Source organism: Bos taurus, chromosome 2, assembly GCF_002263795.3.
Source record: "Bos taurus isolate L1 Dominette 01449 registration number 42190680 breed Hereford chromosome 2, ARS-UCD2.0, whole genome shotgun sequence".
Taxonomy (NCBI): domain Eukaryota; kingdom Metazoa; phylum Chordata; class Mammalia; order Artiodactyla; family Bovidae; genus Bos; species Bos taurus.
In genome coordinates this window covers 73323275-73349529 of record NC_037329.1, presented here as the reverse complement: position 1 = coordinate 73349529, position 26255 = coordinate 73323275, and the positions used below count along the sequence as shown (strand labels likewise).

General features: G+C 40.3%; 1 protein-coding gene across 19 annotated transcripts in view; it reads left to right on the top strand.

Annotated features, from left to right (window-relative positions):
* Positions 1-4533: 4533 nt before the first annotated feature.
* Positions 4534-26255, top strand: part of CLASP1 (cytoplasmic linker associated protein 1) — a 272989-nt gene continuing 251267 nt past the window's right edge. For 18 of the 19 annotated variants that reach the window (XM_059874741.1, XM_059874722.1, XM_059874738.1 and 15 more), the window contains exon 1: positions 4556-4638. The gene's annotated coding sequence lies outside the window, so the exon portion shown is untranslated. 19 annotated transcript variants of the gene reach the window in all.

The following is a 26255-nucleotide window of genomic DNA, read 5'->3' as shown; positions in this document are numbered from 1 at the left end:
CTGGCACCAATTCCCTCTCCAAGGGTGACTTAACTGACTCGGTTGCTTTTCCTCTTATTTCAGTTGCTGCTTTCTATTTCCTTTCCTAGTTTCATGACCATCTTGATCTCTAAATGCTACAGTGTCCCAGGACTCAGTTCTTAGATAATTTTTTTCAAATTTCTACTTATCTAGATGATCTCATGGCTCTAATGTTCTCTAAATGCTGGCATCTCCCATGACATGCCCAGCCTGCACCTTTTTTTGGAATTCCAGATTCATATTCCTAACTTTCTTCCTGATATTTCTATGTGTTAATTTGATATGCATCTCCAAATTTGAATTTGTCTCTTCTCATTCCCAACTGGTTCCTCTGTTTCCCCATTTCAATAAACAGCAACTTCAAACTGCTCAGGCCAAAAATCTTGGGAATCACTCTGGGTTCTCTCTCATTCCCTACAAGAACTGAGCCATCAAATCCATGTGCCTGAGTGCACACAGACACCTCGCCCTTCCACTACTTGTACTTTTCCCAAGTCACCTTGTCGCTCACTTGGGGTATTTTACTAGTCTCCTAAGTTGTCCCCCTCTTGCTCCCCTACAATCTATTCTCAAAATAGAAGCTAAAGTGAGTCTATAAAAACAGAAATTGATAAGCAAGGTCCTGTTGTATAGCACAGGGAACTAATTCAATATCCTATGATAAATCATAATGGTAAATACGAAAAAGAATGTATATATATGTATAACTGATTTACTTTGCTACACAGCAGAAATTAACACAATTGTAAATCAACTGTACTTCAATTAAATAAATAAAAAAATAGAAGTCAAATCATGTTTCCCTTCTGCTTAAAAACTTACCAGTGGCTCCCCATCTTACTTAAAGCCAAAATTCTTACATTGCCCTTGAAATCCACAATTTGGACTGAAGCCCCTGAATGTCACAATTTGGCATTCTCTTACCTCTGACCTCATTTCCTACTTTCCCCTCGCACACATTGCTTCTGCTACTCTGGCTTTTCAGTTCTTAGAAAATAGTAGGTGTCTGTCTCAGAAGGATTGCTGCACTGGCCTCTACCTGGAATGCCCTTCTCCCAGGGAAAGGACATTGCTTGCTCTCTCAAATCCTTCACACACTTGCTGTATACTTCTCAGTGCCCCTCCCCCTTGTGCTATTTAAACAGAAATTCCTTTCCCTATCCTCAGCACTCCTTAATTAATTTCCTGCTTCAGGTTTTCCATATTTATTCTACCTGGCTCAGTACATATTTTATTTATTGCTACTCTGCTTTCTATCTCCTCTTCCCAAAAACAAAGATTTTTTTCCTACTTTGCTCAGTGGTTGGCACACAATCAGTACAGAGTATTTGTGATGTGTTAATGCTGTTTATATTGCAGTTACATTCTCTGACTCCTTGTTTAACTGACACTAGCTTCTTGGGAGTTTGGCCGTGTCCCTGAGGAAAGTGAAACTAATTGAACAGACTGACCACTCAGACTGCTGTAAAAGAGCCCAAAGCACAGAGTGGGAATTCTACAGGTTCAGGTTTCGGTTGCAGCCTTGGTACCAATCAGCCATTAGGCGTTGGGCAAATCATTTTTTCTTTCTGGTCTTCTATTTACTCATCTGCTAAATGGAGCTCATTGCTTCAAATGACCTCACAGGATTTTTGAGAAAGCAAAAGTTAAAGATGAAGTGTTGAGTAGGAAATGGTGTGTCTCATTATTTTCTCTATTATAGACAAGGATCTACTTACCTGGAATTTTATAATTTTTAAGAGCAATGTGTAGGCCTGGACTAAAACTCAAGTGTTCTTTTAGGAAACTTGGAAGATGCAGATTTGCTGTGTTAAGCTTTTTTACACATCAGTAATTTGAGAGTGGAAGGTCTTGCTGTTAGCCTATTCTTTCTCCTGTGAAACCTCCCTCTCACATGTGAACTACTGTTTTTTAGCATTCTTGTCCAAAGAAGTGAATAGTCACTGCCCATGGGTGCCCAGCTCCTGTAGAAGTTTGTTTTCTGATCACTTGTGTGTATGTATGGTTGGTGAGCTTCCCCTCAGCCCATCTGTATCCCAGAACCTTGGTTTCCTCACTTGTAAAATGATGTTAATAACTGGCTGTTTATTTTATGGATTCAATGACATATCAATAATTTACATAAAGCGGTAGTACAATGCCTAGCATATATTAAAGCTTCCGAAATGCTTCCTGTAAATGGAGACTGCATTGAGCTGCCACACTCAGGGTCACTTTCTAACACAGTTCTTCCACTGTGTTACTACCCCTAGTTGAGGACCTAAAACAATGTGGCTCTCTCTACCTGATTTCAAAATATTCCCCACCCTATTGAAAGCAGAGTTCAAAGAGATATTTGTACACTTTTGTCCACAGAAGCATTATTCACAGTAGCCAAAAGGTATAAGTAACCCAAGGGTTCATTTTGGGAATATATATATATATATCTCATACATACAATGGAATATTATTTAATTTTAAAAAGCAAGGAAATTCTGGGATGTCTCTGGCAGTCCAGTGGTTAAGACTCAGTGCTTCCACTGTAGGAGGTTCCATTCCTGGTTGGTTAAGATCCTGAATGTTGTGGGGTGTGGTCAAAAAGGAAGCCCAAAGAATTTATAGATTATTACAATGAATAATGTGGCAAAAAAGGTGGGGCAGGGAAATTCTGACACCTGCTTCAACATGAAAGCAGGATATTATGCTTAGTGAAATAGTGTAATAAGTCAGTCACAAAAGGAACATGATTCCAATTACATGAGGAACCTCAACAGTCAAATTTATAGAGAGAGTAAGAGTGGTTGCCAGAGGCTGGGGCAGGATAGGGACGGGGCTGTTTAAAGGGTAAAGGATTCCAGATTCCTACAGTTGAATTCTGAAGACGGTAGCACAGCAGTGTAAATGTACATAACTATACACTTAAAAATGAATGGTAAATTTTATATCATGTGTATTTTATCACATTAAAAATCAGACATTCCTGTGACCTAACTGGCGGTCCAGTGGTTAAAACTATGAGCTTCAATGCAGGGGGCACAGGTTCTACCCTGGTCAAGGAACTAAAATCCCACATGCCACGTGGTGGGGCAGAAATATTAAAAAAATTGAACATTCCCCATCCTAGTTACCAACATTACTTTCCACTTGTCTTTTCCGCCGCCCCCCCCCCCACCCCCAATTCAGTTAGGCTGCTCTCTTCATTGCACTCAGTAAAACGTCCACTGCCTCCTGAGCCCTTGCCCCGTGCTATCTTCTCTGGAAAGCTCTTTTATCACCACCCAGCGGCTGGCGTCTATGGGGTCGCACAGAGACGGACACGACTGAAGTGACTTAGCAGTAGCTGCAGCGGTTTTCATAAGGTCGCTTGTGCTTTCTCCAAAAGATGTCCTCCTTTCTAGATCTATACAGGAGTCACCTCCTACTTGCCATCGCTACTCCTTCAGCCCACAGTCCGCTCCCTTTCCTGCACTCCACAGAGGAGTCTACATAAGTCTTGTTTTAACTGAGTCTCTCCAAGCACATCATCTAAGTCCTGGACCTTTACAGGTAAGATCTCACGGGTGTCCACACACCCCACTAGCAGGAGCTCCGGACATGAGAATCGAGACGGAGGGAAGCCAACTCACACTCTGAGTGGGTTCCCCGGAGCAGTGTGCAATCTCAAGAAAGCTTTCAATGTCAAATTACAAGTGAGGGTAGGCGCCCGACGCAGCAAAACTGTGTGCCCTTCGAGATCCTTAAAGGGGAGCCCCGCAACTTGCACAGCTTTTAAACCTCCGAGACACTCTCCCACACTTCTTCCAAGAGAAAGGCGAGAGAGGGGATGGAAGCCGCCTGTTCTGTGCAGGCACTCAAGGAAGAAAGTCTCCAGGGTTTCCGAGGCTTCCAGGAGAAGTCTCCAGGGCTGGCTCGGCTTCAAAGAGGGCAAAGAACCGTTAAAAAGTTGTGCTTCCGGCTCCAGCGCCCGCGCCTACCCGAAAAGTGAAGGGGGAGCCTCGGTACGGAGAGTCACAAGGCACAATTTCCTTCGCCCTGGACGCCCAGATGGTGCGCCGAGCGCGTAACCCAGAAGTGAAAGGCCGGTTCCCTCAGGTAGAAGACCTCCTCACCCCCACCGGAGGAAGTTCCTGCTGGACGCCTTTTACCCAAGCTTTCCTGGTTCTTCCTGAGGTCTACGCTCCCTGCTTTCTGGTGCCCTACTGCCATGGCTGCTTAGATTCAATCCTCTCTGCCTAGCCTGAGTTTTGTCGCAACTCGCCGGGGGTCCAACTTCAGCCTGGCCGCCCTTTTCTTAAAGAACCTTTCCCTACGGGTCCCCACCAGGGCCAATTGACGTTCTCCGAGTAGGCAAGAGCTCTAGGGACTGGCAGGTCCCGAATCCCGTCTCAGCCAGGGCGGCGCCTGCGCCGGGCGTTACCATAGAGAAGCAGGCGCCTCTCTGCTCTCGGTTTACACACTCTATGGTCCAGCCGGGTCGTGGCGGTAAGGGGAAAAAAGGGAGACCTCATTGCGCAGGCGCCCTGGGCTTCTAATTTTTTTTTTTTTTAATCCCCGCACCAAGCGCTTAACCTCATTGGGGTGGAGGAGAAGGCGGCGGCCGTCTGGTCCGCAGCGGCAACAGGAGCGAATAATACGGCCGTAAGTGCTCGGTTAGGACGAGGGTGTGTAGACCCCAGGCCTCCCAGGCCCCTGCCCCCCTCGCGGTGGTGGGCACCGAAGCTGGGTGGGGGCTAGGTCCAGCGCTGTCATCCGCTCTTGGGTGCACTTTGGGGGGAGGGGGGCGGCCCTTAGGTGGGAGCTGGGCGGGGAACGGGAGTGGAGGACTGTTTATCCAGCCCGCAGATCGCTGATCCCACGCTGCTTTGCAGGGGGTTGGGGGTGGGTCTGGGGTCAGCCTGGCTTTGTGTGCCCCTCTGTCTTCTCTCCTGGACCCCACCCCGGGCCCCCTTCCCGACCCGAGTCTCGGGCCTGGTAGGAGAAGCCGCGTTTGAGAAGAGCCGGGGCTTGCGAGGGGAGGGGGCGAGAGGGAGAGGGAGAAACCCCCCACAACTACTACTGGCCGAGTGGTGGGTGTGGAGAAAGATCGGGAGGGAAGGGGTCCAGCCGGGCCAGACAAAGCCGAGCGCGGGCCGGGCGGGATGCGCAGGGTGCCGGAGGTCCCCGGGCCCGCAGCGAGCTGCTTCGGAGGCTGGGAAAGCGGACAAGTGCTGAGTTAAGCCTTGTGCAGCCTCCTCAACTTGCCTTTGTTGTTCTTCGGTATTGGCAGGGACGCTCTGACGGAGAGGAGTGTGTGATCTTGCACGTTAGCCTGGTTGGTACAATGGAACTCATCACATTTTGCTTTCTCGTTTTCCAAGCCCCTCGGATGAGTCTGGGGTTTTCCAGAGTCTCACTTATTACATAATTTTAAAACAACAACAACAACAACTTGTGTTTATTCCTAAAATTAAAAACAAAAATTAGGTGGAGCTTTGAAACATGTTTTATTGCATCTGGGTGAGTTTTTCTGTCGTGAGGTTCGTTCATTAATGTTGACCATTTGTAGAACCTGTGAGCTCTTTAAAGATGATACTTAAATTTGTAGATATGACATCCAGAGCTCTAGATTTCTCTAGTCCTTTGGGAGGCAGTGATGCAGAAGAGTCAGAAGTGAGAAATAGTTGCTTGCTGCCGTGTCCCTTGCACCCTGTTTGAGTGCCAGAATCTGGTATAAATAATGGCTTTAGAAATTGTTGCTTTTATTACAGTTATTGTGACATTTACTGTCCTCTTGGTCAGAGAAATCCTGGACAGTGGGCTCCTTTTGCTTGTCAAGGGAGTGGAGAAAAGTAACATTGATGCAGAGACCGTATAGATAAGAAAAATAACATCACAGTGTCCCAGAGTTACTGGATATTACTTATCTTTTCCATTTGCTAAGAAAGATTTAAATTTTGGTGAGCTGTTTGCTTATCATCTTTGTAAGATCGTGTAGTTGCACCTTTTTTTTAGCAATTGTTACTCAATGTTCAGTTTCTGAAATTCATAGCTTATCAGCGAACATGTAGATGTTTTAGGATTTTAAAGTTTTAATTTTTGTTGAGTTTTCAGCTGTAGTTTTGTATTCTCCCAGAATCCTTTGAAGAGACTGTTGGTGGTGGAGTTGTCAAATATTTTATCTCCATGTTACAATCTAAGTGGTAGTGAATAGGGAAAAAGCCTTTGCACCTTAAATTAGTGTTAGAACTGAAAACCTCCGTCTCCTAGAGTGCCAAGATTTTGGCCACAGGCTCAACTTTACCTGAAAGAGGTAGACATTTTTTTGTACTAACAAGAAGCAAAAATCTGAAGCTTGGTTTTTATGCTTGAGTAACTACTGCCATAGAATCTCTTAAGTGTAGTTCAGATGATGGGAACTTGCTTTTTATAGAGCAAGATTTCAGATCCTTAAAATAGTTTGACAGGGATGTTGAGACATGAATGGCCAGAAGACCATTAAGTTTATTGTTCACATGTGTTATGTTTTGTTCACTGGTTTGGGATTTAGATTTATTTCCCTTTAATCCTTTGTTCATTTTCAGCCCCCCCCCCCCTTTTTTTAGATGGCTCAATCTCACAGTTTATAAGTTGGGTGAGATAGTTTTTTGTACCTGAGACATAATTTTTTCAGACTCCATTTATTCTTAACAGTCTAATACTTATAAAGTTGTAGCTTTTTAGATTGATGGATAATGCTTTTTATTTCATAGTACTATTGGTAAATGTTTTAATCATTTAAGGGATGATAACATTAGGCTCAGAGCTGAGTTTTGATAACAACTTTGATGATTGCAAGTGTGGTAGTCACATAGTGTAAAGAATAGACAGTAGCAGAAAATAATGTTTGAAAACAGAATCACTGATGATTCAGTCTTTGGTTTGTAAAATGTAATTTAAGAAAGTAAACTAACTTTTCTTTATTGAATGCAACCAGGTCAGCATCCATAAAGAGTGTGTGTGTTTGGTTAACTGACCTCTAAAGGCCTTTTCTTTTTAGCACCTCGATTTCTTGAGTGTTAGCTGTGTCTTTACACTGCAGGGCTTTCTTCACCTCTTTGAGCTCAGACCAGTACTGCCAGGCTGAATGTTCCTGCTCCTCAGATTCTTATGGCACCTCCACAGAATCCACTTTCCCACAAGCATCTTTAGGGATCCACTTTCCCACAGGCATCCCTGAAGATGTAGCTCAGATGTGTTCAAACGGCAGCATTTCTTCCATAATACTTCTGTTGACTTTTCTCCTGTTTCTTGCCTGGAAGTCTCCTCACTCCTTGTTGATTCCTATTGTATCCATTACCTTCCTCCTGGGAAGATTCTTCTGGTGATTTATTCTTCTCTAGGTCCTGGAAGGTCTTGGGAATTTGTAGAAGACTTTGTAGTAGCCTCTGTGCTTGGACTACTGGCCTTGTGTAACCAGTCTCTGTAGAAAGTGTGAAGGAATAAACCAGTGTATCTTAACTTAGAATAAAAGGATTGGAGCCTTGGAAGAGCTCTTAGAGGCCCTATAGTCCAACATCCTGCCTTTTGTCTACTGTATTCTGGTCTTGAGCCTCAAACCGCAGCCTGCTTTCCTGTCACTGGACAGGTCTTGATTGCTGGAAAGATATCCTAGACTGTCTCCACTCTGCCCCTCCCCTTATGCCTGTTGATCTTAGTACTCTCTGAAGCAACATGAATCAAATATGTTTCTTTTCCATGAAATAGTCTTTCATTTCCTAGGACAGTCATCAAGCCTTTTCTAGATTTATTGATTAATTTATTAAACCCTTTCTTTAGTTCCCTGGTGGCTTAGCTGGTCAAGAATCTGCCTGCCGTGTGGGAGACCTGGGTTCGATCTCTGGGTTGGGAAGATCCCGAGGAGAAGGGAACAGCTTCCCACTCCAGTATTCTGGACTGGAGAATTCCATGGACTCTATAGTCCATGGGTTGCAAAGAGTTGGACACAACTGAGCGACTTTCACTTTCAGGAACCACAAGGATATAGCTGAAAAGACATACATGGGTCCCATGCTCAAGGGCTCACTCACAGAGCAATGGAGGAGACAGATAAAATGTTATGACCTGACCAGAATATATAGTTCCTGTCTTAGGTTAGGAAACTGTATCAAGGATTTTCAGACATGTGAGCTTTCTGGTTCTGTCACTTCCTAGCCCTGTGGCTTTGGGCCATGGGCCAGTTAGATCATCTCTTTGTATTTTAATAATTTCATCTACAAAAGGAGGGTGAAGGGCAGGCAGTGTTAATAGCAGCATCTTCTTTATAGGGCTGTGTGAGGATGAAGTGAGATAGCATATGTAAGATGCTGAGAATAGTGACTGGCATATACTGAGTAAGTATATGGACTTCCTGTCATGTATTCATGGTAAGAGTTAATGTAATAATAATAGCAGTAACTGGGACTTCCCTGGAGTCCAGTGGTTAAGACTCTGAGCTCCCAGTGCAGGGATAATGGGTTTGATCCCTGGTCAGGAAACTAACATCCTGCATGCTACAAGATGCGGCCAAAAAAAAAAAAAGCAATTATCACATTGCCAGAATCACTTGGAGAGGGTCTTAAAATACAAATGGCCTGGTCTTATTTATTGCTAGCCACCCAGAGATTTTGGTCAGTTAAGTCTTCGTCGGCCTGGGCGGCCACAATTTTTTAACAATCCTAAGGTAAATCTGGAAAACCCAGTTTGAAAGTCCTGCATTCTATGTTAATTTTGTCAGTGATTGCATTTGCTTTTACAAATTAAAAAAATTACCAGGTAACAGTCATAGATTCTCCTAAAAGATTTGAACATGGAAGTAAAGGGGAAGGTCTGGCCCCAGATCCTGCTGAGCCCCAGGGCAGGCGATACATCCTCTTATTACCAGTTCGGAGTATGTCTCCTAAACATGGTTACCCTTGTTTGTAGGAACATCTTCATAACACTAACAGCCAGATTTGAGGTAACAAACCCTGGATTTTCAAAACACTTTTACATTCTTAATCTTCTTTGTTCCCTTCAAAAAATCCCGTGAGGTAGGCAGTGGAAATACCACGATTATCCTGTCAATTTACAAATGAGAACCCAAGACCTCGGAGTTATATCCCAGTACATGGTGGAACGAGGATGAGAACTGGGCCTTCAGTTTCTCAGCCTGATGTTCTTTTTGTGTAAATTGTCTCTTAGCGACATTACTTTACACCTTATATTGAAGTTGTGGTTCTGAAGTTGCCTAATCATTTTTGCCATGTGAAATCCGCCAGACCAGGTTTCCTCTCTCCTTCAGTGTGTTTATACTTGCTTTTTAAAAAATGTAAATTTAAGATTTAATAGTTAATATGTTAAGATTTATCTTTTTGTGAAAGAAAATTTAGAACTGGCCTGTGCCCATCTTGCTACCATGGTACGCTTGGGTGCGTTTATCTTCATTCAGCATGACTGAGGTCAGTGAATCTGCCTTCTACCTCTAGAAGGGTTGCCCAGTTAACTTTCTAAGCAGAATGAGTTAAACTTATTTGTAATCTTATTACAATAATATGGCAATAATACAGAAAGTTGAGAGACCAGACAGGGGAAAACCTATATCAAGCCATCCTAACACAGGGTTTTTCTTCTTTTTTTTTTGTAATCCAAACACGTTTTTTGTATGTACTGAAGTAAAATTGACATGCAACAATATGTTGGTTTCCAAGTGTGTAGCATAGTGATTCAGTATTTTTGTATATTGTGAAATGATCATAATAAGTCAAGATCCATCACCTTACAGAATTTTTTTTCCTTGGATGAGAACTTTTAAAATGTAATCTATTAGAAACTTTCAAATGTACAGTACAGTATTGTTAAACTGTGGTCATCATGCCATACATTTGTTTTATAACTAGAAGTTTGTACCTGTTGATACCTTTCACCCATTTGTCCCCCTGCCCCACTTCCCTACCTCCAGGATTTTTCATAGTGTCCTGTCCATATGTCCCTGTTTTTTAGTAAGTCTTTTTAGGTCTTCTGTGTTCTGTGAATGAAAGTGAAAGTGAAGTCGCTCAGTTGTGTCCGACTCTTTGCGACCCCTTGGACTGCAGCCCCTGCAGGTTCCTCTGTCCGTGGGATTTTCCAGGCAAGAATACTGGAGTAGGTTGCCATTTCCATCTCCAGTGTAATGACATGGTGTGCATCATTTTGATTTTTAATAGCTTTGTCATATTTGATTGGATAATGGCAGATTTTGGTAAACTGGGATCCTTATTTTTTGGCTGTGCCTCACAACTTGTGGGGTCTTAGTTCCCTGACTAGAGATTGAATCTGGGCCCTTGGCAGTGAGAGTGGACTCCTAGCCACTGGACTGCCAGGAAATTCCTGGTAAACCAGGATCCTTGATATGCAGGTATATATATATTTTTATATATTATATATCAAGGTACATAATACTCTATATTACAACAGTGGCTGTTTTTGCCATGTAGTGTGCTTTTTTGTGTTGTTTCCTTTGGATCAGTTCTAAGAAGTGAGAATATTGGGTGACTTTTGATACATATTGCCTGAATGCTGACCAAAAGCTTGTATCAGTTAATAATTACCCCAGCAACTTAAGAGTGCTTGATAACTGTGGCTTTGTAGTAGAGCCTGAAGTCAGGTAGGTTGATTCCTCCAGTTCCATTCTTCTTTCTCAAGATCGCTTTGGCTATTCGAGGTTTTTTGTATTTCCATACAAATTGTGAAATTATTTGTTCTAGCTCTGTGAAGAATACCGTTGGTAGCTTGATAGGGATTGCATTGAATCTATAAATTGCTTTGGGTAGTATACTCATTTTCACTATATTGATTCTTCCAATCCATGAACATGGTATATTTCTCCATCTATTAGTGTCCTCTTTGATTTCTTTCACCAGTGTTTTATAGTTTTCTATATATAGGTCTTTAGTTTCTTTAGGTATATATATTCCTAAGTATTTTATTCTTTCCGTTGCAATGGTGAATGGAATTGTTTCCTTAATTTCTCTTTCTGTTTTCTCATTATTAGTGTATAGGAATGCAAGGGATTTCTGTGTGTTGATTTTATATCCTGCAATTTTACTATAGTCATTGATTAGTTCTAGTAATTTTCTGGTGGAGTCTTTAGGGTTTTCTATGTAGAGGATCATGTCATCTGCAAATAGTGAGAGTTTTACTTCTTCTTTTCCAATTTGGATTCCTTTTATTTCTTTTTCTGCTCTGATTGCTGTGGCCAAAACTTCCAAAACTATGTTGAATAGTAATGGTGAAAGTGGGCACCCTTGTCTTGTTCCTGACTTTAGAGGAAATGCTTTCAATTTTTCACCATTGAGGATAATGTTTGCTGTGGGTTTGTCATATATAGCTTTTATTATGTTGAGGTATGTTCCTTCTATTCCTGCTTTCTGGAGAGTTTTTATCATAAATGGGTGTTGAATTTTGTCAAAGGCTTTCTCTGCATCTATTGAGATAATCATATGGTTTTTATTTTTCAATTTGTTAATATGGTGTATTACATTGATTGATTTGCAGATATTGAAGAATCCTTGCATCCCTGGGATAAAGCCCACTTGGTCATGGTGTATGATCTTTTTAATGTGTTGTTGGATTCTGATTGCTAGAATTTTGTTAAGGATTTTTGCATCTATGTTCATCAGTGATATTGGCCTGTAGTTTTCTTTTTTTGTGGGATCTTTGTCAGGTTTTGGTATTAGGGTGATGGTGGCCTCATAGAATGAGTTTGGAAGTTTACCTTCCTCTGCAATTTTCTGGAAGAGTTTGAGCAGGATAGGTGTTAGCTCTTCTCTAAATTTTTGGTAGAATTCAGCTGTGAAGCCATCTGGACCTGGGCTTTTGTTTGCTGGAAGATTTTTGATTACAGTTTCAATTTCCGTGCTTGTGATGGGTCTGTTAAGATTTTCTATTTCTTCCTGGTCGAGTTTTGGAAAGTTGTACTTTTCTAAGAATTTGTCCATTTCTTCCACGTTGTCCATTTTATTGGCATGTAATTGTTGATAGTAGTCTCTTAATGGAACAAAATAGAAAGCCCAGAGATAAATCCACGCACATATGGACACCTTATCTTTGACAAAGGAGGCAAGAATATACAATGGATTAAAGACAATCTCTTTAACAAGTGGTGCTGGGAAAACTGGTCAACCACTTGTAAAAGAATGAAACTAGACCACTTTCTAACACCATACACAAAAATAAACTCAAAATGGATTAATGATCTAAACATAAGACCAGAAACTATAAAACTCCTAGAGGAGAACATAGGCAAAACACTCTCTGACATACATCACAGCAGGATCCTCTATGACCCACCTCCCAGAATATCGGAAATAAAAGCAAAAATAAACAAATGGGACCTAATTAAACTTAAAAGCTTCTGCACATCAAAGGAAACTATCAGCAAGGTGAAAAGACAGCCTTCAGAATGGGAGAAAATAATAGCAAATGAAGCAACTGACAAACAACTAATCTCAAAAATATACAAGCAACTCCTACAGCTCAATTCCAGAAAAATAAATGACCCAATCAAAAAATGGGCCAAAGAACTAAATAGACATTTCTCCAAAGAAGACATACAGATGGCTAACAAATACATGAAAAGATGCTCAACATCACTTATTATCAGAGAAATGCAAATCAAGACCACTATGAGGTACCATTTCACACCAGTCAGAATGGCTGCGATCCAAAAGTCTACAAATAATAAATGTTGGAGAGGGTGTGGAGAAAAGGGAACCCTCTTACACTGTTGGTGGGAATGCAAACTAGTACAGCCACTATGGAGAACAGTGTGGAGATTCCTTAAAAAACTGGAAATAGAACTGCCTTATGATCCAGCAATCCCACTGCTGGGCATACACACTGAGGAAACCAGAAGGGAAAGAGACACGTGTACCCCAATGTTCATCGCAGCACTGTTTATAATAGCCAGGACATGGAAGCAACCTAGATGTCCATCAGCAGATGAATGGATAAGAAAGCAGTGGTACATATACACAATGGAGTATTACTCAGCCATTAAAAAGAATTCATTTGAATCAGTTCTAATGAGGTGGATGAAACTGGAGCCTATTATACAGAGTGAAGTAAGCCAGAAGGAAAAACACCAATACAGTATACTAACACATATATATGGAATTTAGAAAGATGATAACAATAACCCTGTGTTCGAGACAGCAAAAGAGACACTGATGTATGGAACAGTCTTATGGACTCTGTGGGAGAGGGAGAGGGTGGGAAGATTTGGGAGAATGGCATTGAAACATGTAAAGTATCATGTATGAAACGAGTTGCCAGTCCAGGTTCAATGCACGATACTGGATGCTTGGGGCTAGTGCACTGGGACGACCCAGAGGGATGCTATGGGGAGGGAGGAGGGAGGAGGGTTCAGGATGGGGAGCACATGTATACCTGTGATGGATTCATTTTGATATTTGGCAAAACTAATACAATTATGTAAAGTTTTAAAATAAAATTAAAAAAAAAAGAAATTAAAGGAAAAAAAATAACCTTCATAACAATGTTGTGGAATGTCAAAAAAAAAAAAAGAAAAGAAAAATGTAATTTAAAGTCAAAAAAAAAAAGAGTGCTTGACAAAAATTTTACCAAGTTCTGGTAATAAAATTTACCTTTTTTGTTTCCTGTGAGAAGTATAGAACATACAGGTTGAATTGGATTTTACCTGCAGGCGATCGCTTTCACGTCCATGGTTTCCATGTCCTGTGTTGCCAAAGCTACTGTGTTTTTCGATAGGCATGGAGGAAGACACAGCTCTTGCTTTGTGAGGCAGACTGGTCTGTTTGTCAACATCAGAATGTAGTCTTAGGACATCTCTGTACCTTCCCTTCAAGTGTTTCTTTAAACAGTTGTGCTCAAGGGCCTTTGCTGAAATACCTCGTGACTGGAATATTTGGTAGCAGGGGTGAGACATCTGTGTCTTTAACAGATTCTTCAAGTGATGCTGAGGCCACCAGAGCCTGAGAGCTGCCTCAGACCTTCTAACTGACTTTCTGCTCAGTTCCCCCACAGAGCATGTCTCTCCTGTGGGTGGAGGCAGGGCTTCGTTGTGAACAGAGGCTTGTTGTCTAGAGAGGAGTGAATTGTCTAGCAGCTTCCTTCCTAATGTAGAGTAGCTCGGTTCATTGTGCAAACAATAAGCCAGTCTTTCCAAGAGTCGTTGAACTGCATAGAAACAGCTCCTTCTCTGAAATCTGTGTTTTATTTGAGTTCTGAAAATCATAGAATTCTCCAGACCCAAGCCATATCCTGCCAAGCCTTTGGTTGGCCCAAGGGTGGCAAACAGACCTCTTGTCCTGGTGGTAAGAACCATTATGGACTGAACACCCAGCATGAGGCAGGCACTAGGCTGGGTGCCATGGGTGCTCTTTTGGCAAGTCTTATGGCAGCATTTAAAGGTAGATGCTATTTTCATTTTACAATGAGAGGAAGTTGAGCCTTAGTTAGAGCACTCGAGTAATCTGTCCATGGTTATGCAGCTGCAAAGTAGCAGAGTTTGGCTCTTGGATTCTTCAGTTTCCTTTCCACTTATCTCTGTTTTTTCCAGCACAAGTTATTTTTCTTGCAGGAAAGGTCAGTGGGCAGTCTTGGGGGAAAGTCTGCTGCTAGAGCATCTGGAGAGGCCTCTTCTCTGGTTAGGAAGGATGTAGGGATGTAGTCTTCTTATGAGGGTTACCATGAGGGTTGTTGGATCGGGAACCTACAGTCCCTTTTGGACTTGAGTGCTTGATTTGAGATCCACCCTTGGACAGGCCAGACTCCTTAAGACTTTATATAAACTCTTTTTTTCTTTTTACTTTGGCAAGATATGCTATTGTAACCATTTTAAAGTATACAGGTGAGTGGCATTAATAACATTCACTTAGGGCAGCAGTCATCACAGTCTGTTTCCAAATCTTTTCCATCACCCCAAACAGAAACTCTGTAAGCAGTAAATCCTCATTCTTCCTACTTTCTCAGGCCCTGGTCTCTATGAATTTGCCTATTCTGGCTATTTCATTAAATTGGAATAATTATATGTCCTTTTGTGAGTAGTTTATTTCACTTAACATAATATTTTCAAGGTTCATTTATATTGTAACCTGTGTCAGAATGTTATTCCTTCTTAATTGGTAATAGTATTCAATTGTATGAACACTCCAGTTTATTTATCCCTTCACCTGCTGTTGGAATTTGGGTTGTTTCCACTTTCTGACTGTTGTGACTGTAATGTATGTTGGTTCACAAATTTGTTTGAATCTGTTTTTAATTCTTCTGAGTGTATACCTAGGAGTAGAATTACTGGATCATGTGATAATTCTGTGTTTAACTTTTTGAGGAACTGCCTAATTTTCCACAGTGGCTGTACCTTTTTACATTTCCAGCAGTTTTGTACAAGGGTTTCAATTTCTCCATGTCCTTGTCAACACTTGTTATCTCTGTTTGTTTTTTAAAAATTATAGCTATCTTAGTAGGTGTGAGGTAGTACTCACTGTGGTTTTGATTTTTATTTCCCTACTAACTAAGGTGTTGAGCATCTTTTCTTGTGCTTATTGACATTTTGTATATCTTCTTTGGAGAAATATACATGCAAATCCTTTGCCCATTAAAAAATTGAAGTATAGTTAATTTATAATGTTGTGTTTCTGGTTTACAACAAAGTGTGTCAGTTATACGTATGTATATATACTTTCATATTTTTTCCATTATAGCTTACTACAAGATATTGAATATAGTTCCCTGTGCTATACAGTAAGACCTTGCTGTTCTCCTTTGTCCATTTTTATTTATTTAGTTAGTTATTTTTGGCTGCACTGGGTTTTCGTTGCTGCACGCGGGCTTTCTCAGTTGTGGTGAGAGGAGGGTCCTCTCTAGTTGTGGTGTGCGGGCTTCTCATTGCAGTGGCTTCTCTTGTGTAGAGCATGGGGCTCTAAGGCGCACAGGCTTCCATATGGTATGGGCCTTTGCTCATTTTTAAACTGGATTGTGAGAATGTCTTGGACAGAAGAGCCTGGCGGGCTACAGTCCATAGAGTCGCAGAGAGTTGGACATGCCTGCAGCAATTGAGCACATGTGTGTCTTTTTGGTTTAGAGTTTTAGGAGGTCTTATTAGATGCAGGAGGAGAAGGGGACGACAGAGGATGAGATGGCTGGATGGCATCACTGACTCGATGCACATGAGTTTGGGTGAACTTCTGGAGCTGGTGATGGACAGGGAAGCCTAGCGTGCTGCAATTCATGGGGTCGCAAAGAGTCGGACATGACTGAGTGACTGAACTGAACTGAACTGAACTGAAATATTCTGAACATTAAGCTCTTACCAGATGTATGATTTGCAGATATTTTCTCCCACTCATTCTGTAGGTTGTCTTTCCACTTTCTTGATAATGTCCTTAGTAATTTTGATGAAATCCAATTAATCAATTTTTTCATGCTTTTCATGTCATATCTAAGGATTGATTGCCAAATCTAAGGTCATGGAGATTTATTCTTATGTTTTCTTCTTAGAGTTTTATAGATCCAGCTCTCCATTCATCTTCGTGACCCATTTCGAGTTGGTCTGTGTGAACGGTGTGAGGGTCAGGTCTAACTTTGTTGTTTTGTACGTGGCTGTCCAGTTGTCCCAGCGCCAGTCTTCCCAGGTGGCGCTAGTGGTAAAGAACCGCCTGCCAATGCAGGAGACACAAAAGATACAGGTTAGATCCAGGGGTCGGCAAGGTCCCCTAGCATAGGAAATGGCAACCCACTTCAGAATTCTTGCCTAGAGAATCGCATGGACAGAGGAGCCTGGTGGGCTTCAGTCCATGTGGTTGCAAAGAGTCAGACAGTCAGACTGAAGGGAGTTAGCACAGCACAATGAAAACTGTACTTATCCTCTGTTATCACTTGGCATGTATATTGTGCTTTGGGTTTTTGACCTCACCCGCCTCAATTTCAGCACCCTCCTGCCCCTCCCTGCTTTCTTCCCTAGTGACAGGATTCATGGATGTTGTATATTATAGCTTTGCTGCCTGACACATAAGATACACTTAGTAAATGTGAGTTCCCTTTCTTTAGATTTTGTCTAGTCTCGTGTTCCAATGTAGATTATAAGGACCTTCAGAGTAGACTGTATATTTCTTTGTTTTCCAATTTCTAACCTTCTTTTCTCCCCTATTCACTCTAATGCCCAGTTCAGTACTGTGTAAGGGATGTGCTTAAGTTTTATTGACTGAATTGTGAAGTTAAACTTAGATCTTTGCAAATATATTTGGGTAATTGCAGAAAATTAATCTTTTCTTTGGCTGTACTTTGCAACTTGTGGGGTTTTTTTTGTTTGTTTGTTTTTGTTTTGTTTTTCTGGTTCACTGAACAGGGATTGAACTCTGGCTCTCGGCAGTGAAAGTGCTAAGTCTTAATCACTGGACTGCCATGGAATTTCCAGAAAATTATTCTTAAAAGATTAGTGATCAATATATTATAAAGTTCTTTAAGATTTAAAATTCAGGTCCTTTTAAGTCATCTTCCTAAATGTGGGGATTGATACCTTTCAAATGCCATAGGAATTTGTTTTATATGTGACATTTGATACATGGATAAGCCTCAGGCTGCACAGGGGTTCATTTCATGGATGACTGAAACATTTTTAACTTGTTATTTATGATTATGATGAGTTTTAAATTGGGAATTTTACTCACTTTAGATGTGATTTTTGTATATCTAGATCTTGCTTTTTCATTTTTGACAAATGCTCTTAATTTCAAAGATTATTTTAAATTTGTGTGATGAGTGTATATCACTTTGTAATAGGAAAATTAAGTATCATTAGAAAATTCTTCTTTTGCCTAGAAATCCTAAAAGTTAACTGGTGGAAAAGTATCTGATCTTTCTCTCTGAGTCTGTATTATCAGATTTCCCTCCCTCACACTCTTTAGTGTTCCGAAAAGTCTAATGTTACTTGTCCTAAGTGATCAGACCTCCCTTGGGAATCCATTTTATAATCTGCCATCCAGATACCCAGGAGGGGAAGGCTCATTTCAAAGGTTGGCCTTGGTGGTTTTGTTTTCTGGTAGGTTTTGACTCCTAAGTAGGTATTTCTTAGCATCTTGTTATATAAACACTTTTATCATGAGATTCTCGTTATTCATCCAGTGCTTATTTTAGTAGATCCTTATTATTAACAGTGAAAACAAAGGAAGGAATTATTTTATTCTTGTATTTTCTAGTTCTGAACGATGTAACAACATCAGAGAGGCCAGAGCAAACCCAGTACTTGAGATGCTTTCGAGCTAATTGTCAACCAACAGAGTGATTCAGCAAGAGCTTGACCTCCCTTAGTAGGAATAATGGCTTATGCCAGGGAGAGTGGGAAGCAGAGATGCTGACCGTTTTCTTTTGCTACCTCTGGCCTTATTTATGGAGACTTTGGGCCTGGTGTGTAGCTTAATCTAAAGCTATGTCTTTGTCTAAAAAGTCTTGATTTATGAAGTATTTTTATTATTTAATAGATCCCTGTCCAGACATGGGATCCCATTCAGAGGAGGGTGGCCCTTTATAAAAAGAAATGTGCTCGTGCCCTGCTGTTCCCTGTGGAGTTGATGTTGGCTGATGAGGGTGGTATTTTAGCCTGTTGCTGATTGAACTCACCTAATGGTGGTGAATGCCAGTGGCCTGTGAGTGCATTTATAAAGTGAACATGATGGGAAAATCTTTTTATTCTCTCATTCATTTCAGAATTTGGAGTTGACTTCTGAAATTGCCAAAGAAGTTGATTTCTGAAATTGTTTGACAGAATAACAGTGTTTAGCTGAATTGTATAGTGATTATTTTGTGGAATCATGGAAGAGCGAGTAAGCCCTGGAAGATGAGACACATCTTGTGATCATTTGCTTGCTAGATCTGTTTTGGGGTGGCATGGGTGACCGAAGGGGATGCAGAAAGTGCGCACATAGATGTTCATGAGAGTGGGCCTAAAACACAGAGAGCCCTTAATGAGAACTACTGCTGTTAAAATAAGAGAGTTACTCTAGGGTGTATCTGGGTAATTAGTAGAGAATGGACTGTGTACCCTGATCAGAATCCTCAGTAAACTTCACTGTTTGTGCCTGAGGACAGAAAGTGGGGCTGACAGCCCTGTTCCCAAAGAGCTCCACTCCAAGGAAGGGGGCAATTGAAGAGATGGTTAGAGTGCCCTGTTGGGTATGTTGAATCCATATGGGGGACTGAAGAAGGAAGGGCTGCTCATCTGGAGTAGGAGAAGGATGTGTTCCTTCCTGTTTTCATCTGAAGAATCTGAGGCCCTGAACAGGTCCACACTCCCCGGTTGGGCGCTCTGGGGCCTGTCTGTTGCCTTCCATTTATGAGAGAGCTGTGTTAGCTGGAGACCGAGTTTGTGACAATGGACAGGGAGCCACGTTAACCCCATGGTCTAATGTGAAGTGGCCAGGGAAGCAGCCTTGCTGAGAGAAGCCTGAAACTAACCACTTACAGAGAACGCTGAGTCTTCATAAAATCCAGACTCTTCTATTATCAGGTCTTTACTTGAATCACCAACTAATCTTTCAGTTTTAGAATTTTGAGGGTGGGGATTAGACATTGTGCTTTTGGAAAGTTGGTTGCTATTGAGATGGCTTCTGGATAGTTACGGCATTATTAAAATTATATATATAATATATAATTATATATATATATTTATAAAAAAATATATATAAAAATATATATATAATATATATATATATATATAATTTTTACTGTAGTTGCAAGCTTATTACATGAATTATTGGTTGTAAAATTTTTTTTAAAGCATACCTCCAAGGTATTCTTGTGGGCCTTATGAGCAAGTTTAAATCTTGTTTGTGAAAGTTCCATTCATTTGTTTAAATTACCTAAAAAGAAGAGAGAACTTCTAGTTAAATGAATTAAATTTTTAAAATTATAAAATTTTTTTTCAACAAATAATACATACACATAATTTAAAATGCAGGCTTCCTCTTCTCCTGTCTGCCATCCACCCTCCCCTGGAGACCCCAGTGTTATTCATTATGTGTGTGAAGTAGTGCATATATATGCCCTCTCTCCACTCTCCTTTTTTGTACAGATGTTGACTATTGAATTTTGCTTTTTTTTTTTTTTTTTACATTAATGTATCTTGGAAATTAGTCTATGTCTGTACATTAAAGGCTTCTTCATTTGTTTTTTGAAAATGAAGAGTATGGTTGAATAGTATGCGGTTGTATAGCATACCATAATTTACTCAGCCCTCTATTAAGGAACATTTAGTTTTTTCTAGTCTTTTGCATTTATAAAACTATGCTGTGAAGAATAATCCTGTAATTATTTTACATGTGTATTAATAAATTCTTATAAGTTGACATTTGGGTTGAAAATTGTATCATTAATATTGTGAGAGATATTGTCAATTATCCATCTTGGAGATTTTAACAAAACCTACATGGCAGTAAGAGAATACTGTAGTTAATACACTTCAAACTAATTATATAGAAGCATATGACCTAAGAGTAGTTTTGTAGACATGTATGACTCTGTCTTGTTATTTTTGAATTAAAACATGGCTATAGTTCAGTGATCAAAAATGAATTGAGCACTTTTTTCTTATTACTTGTGGGAGGGTTTTTTTGCCAGTTTTGTTGTTGTTGCCAGTTTTTGATTTTGCAAGAATTCCAAGACTGAAAGAGCTTAGGAAATACACTTGCTTCCCTTTGCATGCACAGTAAGTCACTTTAGTCTTTTCCCACTCTTTACAACACTATGGACTGTACCCTCCAGGCTCTTTGTCCATGGGATTCTCCAGGCAAGAGTACTGAAGTGGGTTGCCATGCCCTCCTCCAGGGATCAAACTCGTGTCTCTTAGGTCTCCTGCATTGGCAGGCAGGTTCTTTACCACTAGCGCCACTTGAGAAGCCCTTGCTTCCCTATTGGTGTTAGCAGTGCTATCTTATAGAGATGAGTGTAGGCATGGACATGGACAGCTTATTGAATGACTAGCTTTTAAAATGTTTTTCAGTTCTTTGTAGTAACTGATGATACCTATGGTTTCAGAATTCTAGTTCATTATGACTTTACAAATAACTTTCTGGTATTTATTGGACCCAGTTATGCTTATACTGGAAAGAATATTAACATACTTCTTAATGTGTTAAAATGTGTATTTCCTTTGACTAGATAATATATGTACATGGTAAGAAAGTTTAAAAAATGCACCAGGATAGAGAGTGAAATGTAAGCCTTCCTCCACCCTTTTTATCATTCTTCCACATCCCATTCCCAGAGGCAGCTGCAGTTTCTAGCTTCTGAAATGGTCTTCTAGATAACCTGTGCGTGTGCGGGCTGGCAATGATATTCTGTTATGACCACTGTTATTTATTTATTTAATTAAAATTGTTTTGTGTGCTGGGTCTTGCTGTGTTGTGCAAGCTCTCGTCTTGTTAGGGCATGCAGGCTTCTCTTGTTGCAGATTACGGACTCCAGAGCTCACAGGCTCAGTAGTTGTGGTGTGCAGGCTTAGTTGCTCCACAGCACGTGGGGTTTTTAGTTCCCTGACCAGGGGTTGAACCCACATCCCCTGTGTTGCAAGAGGAATTCTTAACCATTGGACCACCAGGAAATTCCCCAGGACCACTGTTACTTCAGCATTTTCTTTTCTTTTAAAAATTTTTAATTGATGTATGTTGATTTACAATGTTGTATTAGTTTCTGGTATACAGCAAAGTGATACCATTACCCATATATCTTCTTGTATTCTTTTCATTATGATTTATTACAGCATATTGATTATAGTTCCTTGTACAATACAGAAAGACATTGTTGGCCGTGTATTTTACATATAGTAGTGTGTCTCTGCTAGTCCCAAACCCCTAATTTATGCTTCCCCCACCCCTTTTTCCTTTTGGTAAACATAAGTTTGTTTTCTGTGTCTGTGAGTCTGTTTTGTAAATAAGTTCATTTGTATCATATTTTAGATTCCACATGCAAGTGATGTCCTGATACTTGTCTTTCTCTGTCGGACTTCGGTTAGTATGAAAGTGTCTAGTCCATCCGTGTTGCTGCACATGGCATTATTTGATTCCTTACTGACTGAGTAGTGTTCCATGGCATCCGTGTACCACGTCTCCATTCATCTGTTTGTGGACATTCAGTTTGTTTCTATGCCTTGGTTATTGTGAATAGCGCTGCTGTGAACATTGGGGTGAACGTATCTTTTCAAATTAGAATTTTCTCCAGGTATATGACAATGAGTGGGATTCCTGGATTGTATGGTAACTCTAGTTTTAGTTTTTTTAAGGAAAAAACTGCTCTCCATCGTGACTGTACCAGTTTACATTCCCACCAACAGTGTAGGAGGGTTCCCTCTTCTCCAAACCTTCTCCAGCATTGATTATTTACAGACTTGGTTGGTCATCCTGACCAGTGTGAGATGATATCCCATTGTAGTTTTGATTAGCATTTCTCTAATAGTCAGCAGTATTGAGCAGCTTTTTGTGTATCTATTGGCCATTTGTATGTCTTCTTTGGAGAAATGTCTATTTAAGCCTTCTGCCTATTTTTTGTTTAGGTTTTTGTTTTTTTGTTATTGAGTTGTAAGAACTGTTTGTATATTTTGGATATTAATCTCTTTTTGGTAGTAGTATTTGCAAATTTTTCCTCTCATTCTGAACATTGTCTTTTAATTTTGTTTATGATTTCCTTTGCTATGCAAAGGCTTGTAAGTTTGATTAGATCCTGTTTGTTTCTTTTGGGGGGACTGACCTAAGGAAACCTTGCCGTGACTTAGGTCAGAGAATTCGGCCATGTTCTCTTCTAGAAGTTTTATGATGTCATGTCTTGTATTTAAGTCTTTAAGCCATTTTGAGTTTGTTTTTTGTATGGTTTGAGCATGTGTTCTAACTTCATTGATTTGCATGCAGCTGTCCAGCTTTCCCAACAACCACTCGCTGAAAAGACTGTCTTTTCTCTATTGTGTATTCCACCTCCTTTGTCGAAGGTCAGTTGACTGTAGGTGTGTATGTTTATTTCTGGGTTTAACATATTTTTTAAAAAATTACATAAATAGTACATTTTCATTGTAGAAAAATAGAGTGTGAATGCTTTGGTGTGTTTCTTTCCATACTTTTTCCGTGCATCAAGAATGTAAGTGACTATTTTTTATGTAACAAACAAACAAAAAAATCATAAATGTGTAGTTTTCTAGTTTGCTTTTTTTCCCCCACCAAATTGATTGTAGATATTTTTCCAGGCCAAGAAGTGTGTGTTTTCACTTTGGTTTTCAGTGTCTTCATGGTGTGCTGTTGTTTGGATGTACTGCAATGTCTTTTAGAATTTCCTTTTCTGAAACATTTATTTTTATCAAATTTTCATGAACAGCTGCAGTAAACAACTTTATACATTTTAATGTACTTAACAAATTATTTCCTTAAATGAATTCTTAGCTTTGGACCTTCTGGATTAAGACAAATATTGAAAGCTTATTGATAGATGTTTCCAAATTGTCCTAGATAGTTATGAATTTTATTCTCAACAGTGTGTTAAAATGTGTATTTGATTATATTAAATTACATTCTTAAGTGATGTTTAAAAAATTATTTATTTACTCTTTTTTTTTTTTGATTGTGCTGGGTCTTCATTGCTGTGTGGACTTTGCTGTAGTTGTGGAGAGTGGGGCTACTCTCCGGGTGCGGAGAGCAGGGGCCGCTTTCTAGTTGCGATGCGTTGGCGGCTCGTTGTGGTGGCTTCTTTTGTTGCAGAGCATCAGCTCTTGGGTGCATGGGCTTCAGTAGTTGCGGTTCCTGGGCTGTAGAGCACAGGTGCAATAGTTGTGCTCTGGCTTAGTTGTTCCGAGGCATGTGGGATCTGCCCAGATCAGGGATTGAACCCATGTCTCCTGCACTGTCAGGCAGATTCTTTACCATTGAACCATCAGGGAAGCCCTTAAGTGATTTGTTTAAGTGTGGGACTAGAGTTAGGTTTATTTTTTGTATTTTAAAGAAAACCATGTTAGTGATGAGTAGGAGTAAATCAATGTTGGAAAAATATTGAGGCACTCACGACTCAATTTGAAAAGTGAACATCTTTATGTACAGTTCAGTACATACTAACATAGGCAAGGCACAGACCTCTTTTTGTCCTTTTTCTTTTGGAAATTTTTTCCCTAAATTCAGAAAATATGAATATAAAAATGTTATTGTAGTAATAGCAGTGTTCTGTTATAGTTGATCTGAGAAATACAGCAAAATTTCCCTACCTGTTATGTGTAAGCTTAGTAAAGTACAGATTTAAAGTCTGTATGCTTGAAATCTGGTTGAATGGTTGATGGGTTGGAAGCCACATGTGGAGTTGTGTTTTCAGTGTCCTTGTCACTTAGCTGATGTTGCCAATTATTTTTCTCTGCCAGGTCACTTACACTGCACTGAAAAGATAGGAAGCTAACCCTAATAAGATTCAATGATTAAATAAATCTGTAAAGCCTTATTTCAATTTTTTATCTTCAGCATGTACAGAGTTCCTTATCATTGAAAGCTCTGTGACTGTAGGTCTTCTCAGTTCATCAGGTTCTGTGTCTCCAGTCTGAATCTTTCTGGAGCAAGGAATAAGAAGCAAAGAAAATGATTTGGGGGTGAGAGTAATAGAGCATGTTTTCATGGCAGTGCACCTGTAAGAGCATTCCCTGGGGCACTCTTATGTTTGTTTCACTGTTGTAGTCTTTCTTTTTTCTTTGTCTTCTGAGGAGTCATCAGAAAAGTAGCTGATCTTCCAGGAAAACACTGTGGTATACTGTGTTGAAATAGATTGTTCACTTGTCTTTCCCTCCCTAGTGGACCTGGAGCTCATTGACAGCAGCATCTGGCAGATTGGCTGGCACCTTAGGTGTTCAGTGAACTTAAGCCTGTCCACATTATGTGCATTTTTTTCACTTTTTCCTTTTTTCATTTTGGAATAATTATATATTCACAGGAAGTGGCAAAAATAGTAACAGAGTGTTTCTGTTCACCCTTCAGCTAGTTTCCCTCAGTGGTTACGAGTTACCCTTTTTCTTCTTTTTCTTTCCCACTTTTGACCATACCTTTAGCTTGCCATAGGCATCTGTGGGTAGTACTGAGCTCTCCGAGGTAAGGATTGCTGACAATTAGGTTTACTTCTGGGAGTGCCTGTGGTTCTTCCTCTTTGTTCTTTGTTTCTGGAGCCCCTGCTTAGTATGTGTCGCTGTGCCAGGAGGAGTTGCTGCTCTCTGTTCAGGCTATTCTGTTACTTTGGGATCATTAAATGTGGTGTATGTATGCTTCCTCTGTAGATCTTTTTCCTAAGTTATGTGTGCATACGTGCTAAGTCACTTCAGTTGTGTCTGACTCTATGCGTCCCCATGGACTGTAGCCTGCCAATCTCCTCTGTTCATGGAATTCTCCAGGTAAGAATAGTGGAGTAGATTGCTGTGCCCTCCTCCAGGGGATCTTCCTGACCCAGGGATAGAATCTGCATCTCCTGAATTGTACGTGGATTCTTTATCCACTAAGCCACCTGGGAAGTCCAAGTTATGTGTACACAGGTCTAAAGTACATAGAGAGTTGTGTGTATTCTTGATGAGAAAGCAGTGGCTGTGACCTGGTGGAAATAGTCCTGGATTTGGAGTTAAAAGCTGAGATTCAAATATTGATTCTGTTTCATACTGTGTGACCCTGGAATTTTCCTTGCTTCTGAATCTGTAAGTAGGCGTGACAGTAACAGTCTTAAAGAAGTTTTGTAGGGGAATAAAGAAGGTACCATTTGTATAATCACTTAGTGGATTGGAAAGTGCTATTCAAATGTAAAGTACCTGTGCTTATTTTGAATTGCTGAAATGAAACCCAAATTTTAAACTATTGCTGTGTTACTTCTCTATAGCTTGACTTCTTTATTCAGTAGCAGAAAAAAACTCCCCATGCTTTTTATACCCCAAGCCCTCTTACACCTTCTGTTTTTACACTGAATAACCAGTACTTAATAGGGTTTTCTTTTTCTCTTGTGGGTGTAACCCAGCTCCCTTGGGAAATTTGGGATGGCCATGTCAGCTGTCATGCTATCAAATGACGTATCAAATGCTCTCCTCTCCTCTTATTCACCTAAGCCTGGGGATTTAATGTTTCAGAACCTGTTAGGAAATCTCTTGTGTGAGTATATATGCTCTTTTCTGCTAACCTTTTTGGTACGTTTCACTCTTAGAAACCAACTCTTAATATGGTGCTTAAAACTGAGATTTCTATTTTTAAAGAGAAGACCTCATCTATATATACATGAAGTGA